This window comes from Triturus cristatus, chromosome 4_1 (genome assembly GCF_964204655.1).
Source record: "Triturus cristatus chromosome 4_1, aTriCri1.1, whole genome shotgun sequence".
Taxonomy (NCBI): Eukaryota; Metazoa; Chordata; class Amphibia; order Caudata; family Salamandridae; genus Triturus; species Triturus cristatus.
The window spans coordinates 17,463,345-17,471,019 of record NC_140585.1 but is presented as its reverse complement, the minus strand read 5'-3'; positions in this window follow the sequence as shown (position 1 = coordinate 17,471,019).

The window sequence follows — 7,675 nt, the reverse complement described above, 5'->3', positions numbered from 1 at the left end:
GGTATGTGCAACAGCCCTACCTCTGTATCACCTGTCGCCCTCAAAGTGAGTGGCACATCAGCAAACTCAATGGGAAGAGGTGCATCCTTGGAAAAACACTGTTTAACACCTATAACTTTTGGGCCCATCATCATATAGATACCTGCTGGGGAACAATAAATTGTAGCATCCAATTTCTTCAATAAATCCAAACCCTATTGGACTTCAAAATACATCTAGCCAACTCCTTCTAGAATTGTGCGAGTTAAGTTAGCATTTGTGGTGCCATTTTGTCTCTAGACACCATTTTGTACTGTGATCAATAATACGTTTCTATCTCATTGACTGTCTGCCTCAGCAAAAGCTGCTTCGAGTTACTTCTCCTTATCGTATTCAATGTTGGATCCTAATGTACTAATGAATAGCTTACTCTGTGTTTGCATGCCTTTCCTCCATTGCAGCCCTGCTCCCACACTAAGGAGCGCTGAGCTCGAACAAGATGACCTTGAAAGTATGATAATATGTACCCATTTTGCAGGTGGTAGCTCATCCTTCTGTACCTCCTTTGTTCACAAGTGCCCAAAGTGGAAAATTCCAGCCTGGCTGGGACTCTAGGGTGTTGGAAGATGTATATTATGTTTTACGAAGTGTACTTAGGTCAGTCCCTTGACAGCTATCGCATAAGGCTGGTCAGACTGGGCTCCACTGCAGCGCACCACTAATAAATTACTTGGTTTGTATTCTCTACTGATTTCCCAACTCTTCATTTCCTGGAAGGCAGAGAGGAGGTCTTTAGTGACCTGGGTGGCCCGATTCGGGTCACCTTCCTCAATTGGCGCCCGAACAGGGACTCCATCGGGCTGACCCATCTCACCGCAACTGGGTGTGGAGGACGGGGATGCGTCGGGTCGGATGGGCGGATCGGGGATCCCCACACGATAGAGCTTAGTTCTCGCAGCTGCTCCACCCGTCTGATTGGGCGGTGCCTAATACAGTGGTCATCCCAGCTGGGGTCCTCAAAAGGCGAAACCCTTGCATCTGACCATTTGGTCCGAAGAATCAGCAGTGGAAAATAACTTTGCTTGACCTGTATGCACCAGGTGAGTTTGTCTTTATTTTTGGTGAATATGGCGCCATCTTGAATAATCTTGGGTATGGTTGAAGACCATTTCTTGGGTTGCTTGAGCTTGGGAGGTCTGCGGACTGTTTAGACACAGAGTGTCTGCGGACACTCTGCCAGGCAGCCTACTAAATTTGGCTTACTCTTGAAAATACCTGGGGCTTGAGCCTGTCTTCTTGGTGCAGTCTGAGGACTGACTTGTTGTTTCAGAGGTGTATTTATGAGTTATTCGTCTGGTACGAAGGGTGAACGTGTCTTATTTTAACCCCTTCTGTGCCCATGACGAGCTAGACTCGTCATGGAGCACAGTCGCGCTGTGCCCATGACGAGTCCAGCTCGTCATGGCACCCACCCACGGGGGAAGCACTGGCGCTCCCCCCGTGAGTGGTTGATCTTTTTTTTTTTTACTGGGAAGGCAGGGGAAGACCTTCCCCTGCCTCCCCCGCGTCATCAATGATGTCAGCGCACGAGCCGCGCTGACGTCATTGGAGGTTTCCCGTTTGCTCTCCGTGGCGCAGGAAGCAAATGGCTTCCTGCGCGTCGGAGAGTAAAGGTGAGTTTTGGGGCTGGGGAGGGTTTTTTTTTGCATCGGTGGGTTTGGGTTAGGGTGGGGGCACATTGGGATGCCCAGGCATGCCACGAGGCTCGGCTTCGTTCCTGTGTGCCTGTTGTTGCTTCCCTGTGAAATGGATTCAAATTTGAAAAACGCTCGTCTTTCTAGTTGCTTCCCTGTGAAATGGATCCAAAAATGCCGAGAAATGCCCTTCTTTGTAATTTTTCAAATCCAAAGTGCAGCAGCATGATTTTTGCATCAGTGGGTTTGGGTTAGGGTGGGGGCACTTTGGTATGCCCAGGCATGCCACGAGGCTCGGCTTCGTTCCTGTGTGCCTGTTGTTGCTTCCCTGTGAAATGGATCAAAATTTGAAAAACGCTTGTCTTACTAGTTGCTTCCCTGTGAAATGGATCCAAAAATGCCGAGAAATGCCCTTCTTTGTAATTTTTCAAATCCAAAGTGCAGCAGCATGATTTTTGCATCGGTGGGTTTGGGTTAGGGTGGGGGCACTGTGGTATGCCCAGGCATGCCACGAGGCTCGGCTTCGTTCCTGTGTGCCTGTTGTTGCTTCCCTGTGAAATGGATCTAATTTGAAAAACGCTCGTCTTTCTAGTTGCTTCCCTGTGAAATGGATCCAAAAATGCAGAGAAATGCCCTTCTTTTTTTCAAATCCAAAGTGCAGCAGCATGTAGAGAAATAGAATTTCTTATATGAGAATAATAGCAAGACAGAGGGGTTGCAAAGTGGCCAGATTGTTTTTTTTTGCATCCAAATACACCAGCATCACTTTACAGAGTTCGCCAGTGAAGTGCTACTTTCATTTTCTCGTCTTTCTTTGAAGAGCATTGTTGTTTCCAGGTTGGGAGAGTGTACCATTCCTGGAGGTACTGCAATACCTGGTTGATGGGTGGATTGGAAAACACAATGTGTACCATGGCTCTGTGTTTATGGATGTGGTCTTTTTTATACCATACTGCTTATGTTTTGTAAGGATGTAAGCAATGGACAGTGAAACGGTTCCCTTCAGGGCCCTCTAGTCATGTCCATAACTTTTCAGGTGAAACCACTCGCTGATTTCTGAATAGTTAGTGAGAGATCGTTTAGGTAACCATGTTGTTTCTGCTTACATTTCACATGCTTTGCATTCCCTATGAGTGGTTGTTTTTTTTTTTTTTTTTGGCAGCATATTACTCTTATCAAGTGCATAATTTGAATTGAGCCACATCCAAGTGTTTATAGCGGTCACAATTAGGTTACAGCTGAAGGCAGTGCGAGTTTCAATGGGCAAGTATGGTGTTCAGTGGGGATGTGGCACTATGGCCAGAGCTGTGGAATTTGGAACTGGGAAACCGGGTTCCGCATTCATGACCAGTCCACCACACCACTGTACTGAGCGAGCACATTCCCATGCTAGACCGTAGAAGGCCCCACTAGACCTTAGAAGGCTTGATGTCTTAGCACAAGCAGGTGTACCCTAGTGGTGTCAATTGTGGGTTAACCTTGAAGGCCTGTCCACCACAATCCATACTGAAGTCCATCTCAAATTTCCCACCTCCCAGCGTTCCCCTGGGTCTCCCGGTAAAAATGGTGCCTCACTTGTGTGGGAGGCCCAAGTACCCACGACAGGCAAGGGCCCAAAACGTAGTAATGCGACATCAAAATTGCCTATCTCAAAACCACCTGGTTTTGCAAGGGGGGCCACCTGGGTTTTTGGCCCGGTGCTCGGCGGCCATCTAGGGAAACCTACCAAACCCATACATTTCTGAAAACTAGACACCCGGGGGCTTCCAGGGAGGTATGGCTTGCTTGGATCCCCCAACGTTTCCTTACCCAGAATCCCCTGCAAACCTCAATTTTAGCTGAAAAAATCACTTTTTTCACACATTTTTGTGTGGGAAAGTTGTGGCATCACCGGGCTCACTCAAATTTCCCACCTCCCAGCGTTCCCATGGGTCTCCCGGTAAAAATGGTGCCTCACTTGTGTGGGAGGCCCAAGTACCCGCGACAGGCAAGGGCCCAAAACGTAGTGAGGTGACATCAAATTGCCTATCTCAAAACCTCCTGGTTTTGCAAGGGGGGTCACCTGGGTTTTTAGCCCGGTGCTCGGCGGCCATCTAAGGAAACCTACCAAACCCATACATTTCTGAAAACTAGACACCCGGGGGCTTCCAGGGAGGTATGGCTTGCGTGGATCCCACAACGTTTCCTTACCCAGAATCTCCTGCGAACCTCAATTTTAGGTGAAAAAATCACTTTTTTCACACATTTTTGTGTGGGAAAGTTGTGGCATCACTGGGCTCACTCAAATTTCCCACCTCCCAGCGTTCCCCTGGGTCTCCCGGTGAAAATGGTGCCTCACTTGTGTGGGAGGCCCAAGGACCGCGACAGGCAAGGGCCCAAAACGTAGTGATGCGACATCAACATTGCCTATCCAAAAAAATGTTTGGGCCCTTGCCTGTCGCGGGTACTTGGGCCTCCCACACAAGTGAGGCACCATTTTTACCGGGAGACCCAGGGGAACGCTGGGAGGTGGGAAATTTGAGTGAGCCCGGTGATGCCACAACTTTCCCACACAAAAATGTGTGAAAAAAGTGATTTTTTTCAGCTAAAATTGAGGTTTGCAGGGGATTCTGGGTAAGGAAACGTTGGGGGATGCACGCAAGCCATACATCCCTGGAAGGCCCCGGGTGTCTAGTTTTCAGAAATGTATGGGTTGGTAGGTTTCCCTAGATGGCCGCCGAGCACCGGGCCAAAAACCCAAGTGACCCCCCTTGCAAAACCAGGTGGTTTTGAGATAGGCAATTTTGATGTTACCTCACTACGTTTTGCGCCGTTTCCTGTCGCGGTGACTAGGCCAACCCACACAAGTGAGGTACCATTTTTCTCGTAAGACTTTGGGGAATGCGGGGTGGGTGGAAATTTGTGGATCCACACAGATTCCGGAACTTTCCACTACAGAAATGTGGGGAAAATGTGTTTTTTTGGACAATTTTTTAGGTTTGCAAGGGATTCTGGGCAACAGACCCTGGTGGGAGGCAGTCAAGTCACCCCACCTTGGATTCCCCTGGGTGTCTAGTTTTAAAAAATGTATAGGTTTGCTAGGTTTCCCAAGGTGCCCGCAGAGCTAGGGTTCAAAAACTACAGCTAGACATTTTGCCAAAAAAGGGTCATTTTTCACTGCGAAATTGAGGATTGACCACGTTGTGTTTTGCACCGTTTCCTGTCGCGGGCACTAGGCCGACCCACACAAGTGAGGTACCGTTTTTCTTGTAAGACTTTGGGAAACGCGAGGTGGGTGGAAATTTGTGGGTCCACGCAGATTACGGAACTTTTCACGACAGAAATGTGGGGAAAATGTGTTTTTTTGGACAATTTTTTAGGTTTGCAAGGGATTCTGGGTAACAGACCCTGGTGGGAAGCAGTCAGGTCACCCCATCCTGGATTCCCCTGGGTGTCTAGTTTTCAAAAATGTATAGGTTTGCTAGGTTTCCCAAGGTGCCCGCAGAGCTAGGGTTAAAAAACTAGAGCTAAGCACTTTGCCAAAAAAGGGTAAATTTTCACTGCGATATTGAGTTGTGACCACGTTGCGTTTTGCGCCGTTTCCTGTCGCAGGCACTATGCCTACACACACAAGTGAAGTACCATTTTTATCGGGAGACTTAGGGTAATTCAGATTTGTAAAGGAACTGTTATTATCTATTGACTTTCGATGCATTTCTGCCTTCCAAATGAAAGACATTGTGTAAAAAATAAGTCATTCTAAAAAATTACTGATAATTCTCATGCTAGTATGAGTATTCCCAATTTCAGAAATGTGCAAATATCTACTGTTTCTGAACTCTATATTTTGTTCCCATTTCAGAAATACATAGGTGTCTTTCATACCGATTTTTCCATGTACACATTTTTACAGAATAATTACTATATACCCGGTACATAATAAAAAACCATTGCAAGTTGCTGCTCAGTTTTTGGCTCTGGGCTCGTCGGGTTCTTGTTGAACCTACAAGTCCTATATATCCCCACAACCAGTAATGTCCAGCAGATGCAACGGTATATTGCTTTCAAAGAGCTGTCATAATTAGAAGAAGTTACAGGTGAAAACGTTGACACAAAAGACTGTTTTTTTCAACTAATTTTCAATTTATCCTATATTTAACTGTTTGTTTCTATAAAAAAACTTTGATGGATCTACACAAATGACCCCTTGCTGAATTCAGAATTTCGTCTTCTTCTCGAAAATGTATAGCTTTCCAGGATCCATTATTGCTTTTGTACCCATTTATGCCATTAATTGGAAGGAGGTCAAAAGCACAAAAAATAGCAAAAATAGGCTATGTCCCAGAAAAATGCCAAAACTGTGTAAAAAATGTTGGGTTTCTGACAAAAGTCTGGTATCCCCGAAAAGCTGGGAAAATGGTGACCCACAAACCCTTTTTTGATAACATTTGCAGGGAAAAACCAGATGCTTTCATTTGCAGCCTGTTTTTCCAATTTTTCCGAAAAAAAACAAAATGTAGCTGTATTTTGGCTGATTTCTGTGACCCCTCCAGAGGAATCCACAAACCCTGAGTACCTTTAGAATCCCCATGATGTAGGAAGAAAAGGACGCAAATTTGGCGTGGATACCTAATGTGGTCAAAAAGTTACAGGAGCCAAAGCGCGCACTACGCCAAATAGCCAAAAGAAGGAGGGGGAAAAGGACTGGCAGCGAAGGGGTTAAGATGCCTTGTTTGAGCAGATTGTGGTGTTTGGGATGCCGTTGTTGTTCTGCTGATGCTCGACTGGAGGAGAGACAACCTCCACATCCAGAGGGCACCCTGAACTTTGACATGTACATCAAGCAAGGCATTGGCCCTATTATGTACAATGCCGAGCTGCAGTGGTCACTAACAGGTACCTTTGATGAAAAAAAACTGAATTTCCTGCAGGATAAATTGATTGCAAAACGCAGTAGACAGTCGATGTTTGATTCTCTTCAGGTATGGCAAAGGGAGGCTTGGCAAAGACGCATGAGAGCAGAAAAAGAGGCCCGTAGAGGAAAGATGTATTCACTGACTCAGAAAGCAGTAGAGTATGATGGAGAGAAATTAGAAAAAGGTATAAAATGTGCTGATGTCTCGATTGCAATGTGACACATTTTATGTCGCCCAACAGGAGGGCGATACATTTGTGGAGGATGTGTTAGACACTCGACCTCCACCTCCTTATGCCCCGCAGAGAATATACCCTGTTGTCCCGACTTCTCCTGCCCCTCCTGTTTCCACCTCTGTTTTTTTGTTCTGCTCCTGACCCGGTTGCTTTGTCTACAGCAACTCCTACTCTTTCTCTAGCTTCACATGCTGCAGATGCAATAACTGCAAGCCCTCCTTTCTAAGCCTATTGTTTCTGCTTATGCTCTCTCTCCATCCCTCACACCCTCAACACAGTCATTAATAACATTACTGCCTGCCCCTACTTCTATTGGGTCTTCCTCAAATGTTTTTTCTCTGACATTGCTGAGTACTGGGACACCGGTATGCAGGCTGGACAATGGGAGTTCGGCAGCAGCTCGAGAACTAATGGGGCGGGTGCTGATTCGATCTGATGTGGGGAATGAGGAGAAAAAGATGGTAGGTGACCAGGCCGCACAGTGAGCCCGGAATCCGATTTACAGTGTGGAGGATGTCTGGCTGGAGTGTAGTGAAAGATTATGAGCTGTTTGTGCAGCAGCATGCCCTCAAGCATATGTCGGCCACTCTAATTCGATTGTGGTAACAGTGCTTCAATAGTATTGCCTCTCAGATAATTTATGACATCCGGGATCATGAGTATGCTGCTGACATGGCTTCCAACGACGTTTTTAGCAATGTTGGCACACTGATTGGTTATCAAGGTAGGTCACAACAGAAAGCACCAACGACAGTGTCCCAGTTTCCATTGACGGAAGTACATCCTATTTTTCACCCGGAAATACCGGAGTTGGGTAATCAGCAGAATGCTGTTGTCAGGCAGCGAATGGAGGCTCACTTCCAAGAACAATG